General features: G+C 66.5%; 1 protein-coding gene across 1 annotated transcript in view; it reads left to right on the top strand.

The window, feature by feature from the left end:
- Positions 1-492: 492 nt before the first annotated feature.
- Positions 493-856, top strand: part of RAB14 (RAB14, member RAS oncogene family) — a 25351-nt gene continuing 24987 nt past the window's right edge. The window contains exon 1 of the mRNA XM_007451480.1: positions 493-724. The gene's annotated coding sequence lies outside the window, so the exon portion shown is untranslated. The remainder of the gene's footprint in view (positions 725-856) is intronic.

The following is an 856-nucleotide window of genomic DNA, read 5'->3' on the forward strand; positions in this document are numbered from 1 at the left end:
CTGAGGTTGTTGGACAGGGACCTAGGTGCCGTGTTCACCGTTAGGTACGAATCGCTTGATACATACATGTTGAATGAATTCAGTAAATGTGTGCTTTGCTCAGTGGTCGGTGTAAGGTAAGCCTCCAGTAAGTGGTAGCCGCTAGCATTAAAAATAGTAAAAAGTCCCCATAGTTACAACCCTAGCGCTGCAGGACCCAGACGTACCTCAGCAGGTCCTACGGCAACCTGCGCAGTAACTTCCCACAGGAAGCGAGGACGCGCGACTGCGCTTGCGCACAAGCGCTTTCCTCCGCCCCTTCGGGCGCGAGGACTAGAGGGGCGGGTTCGGCAGCGTTGCGACGAGTCCAGAGGGGAGGACTGAGGACGGGGCGTGGCCAGCAGGCAGGGCCACGGCCACACTCTTCCGGGCTTCTCCAGCTGCGTGCGCATCCTCCTCCCCCCTTCTTTTGTGGTCCGGCCCATTGCGAGGGTGACAGGAAACCCTGTGCAGGGAGCGCCGCCATCTTGGACGTGCCCGAGGAAGACCCTGAGGGAGCTGCAGTAGCGTCGCCGCTGCCACCGCCACTGCTGCCAGTGCGTCTGCAGCTTCTCGGCCTGCCCGCTGCTTGCCGGCGCCTCGGCCGACCGCCACCGCCCCTCTCCTGCTGCGCCCCCCCTCCTCTTCCTCGTCCTGACGACCCCCTCACTCCCGGAAAGCTGCCCAGCCACCAGCACCCCCCCAGGTAACCCAGGCCTTCCGCAGTGTCCGGGGGGCCGGGGCCTCCTCGCCGGGCTCTCCCCGGGCCGGGGGTGGGGACGACGGCGGGCCCGGGGCGCGGGCGAGGGGCGGCGCAGGGGGGGCCGGGGCAGGGCGC

This window comes from Lipotes vexillifer, unplaced genomic scaffold (assembly GCF_000442215.2).
Source record: "Lipotes vexillifer unplaced genomic scaffold, Lipotes_vexillifer_v1.1 scaffold588, whole genome shotgun sequence".
In the NCBI taxonomy this organism is placed as follows: domain Eukaryota; kingdom Metazoa; phylum Chordata; class Mammalia; order Artiodactyla; family Lipotidae; genus Lipotes; species Lipotes vexillifer.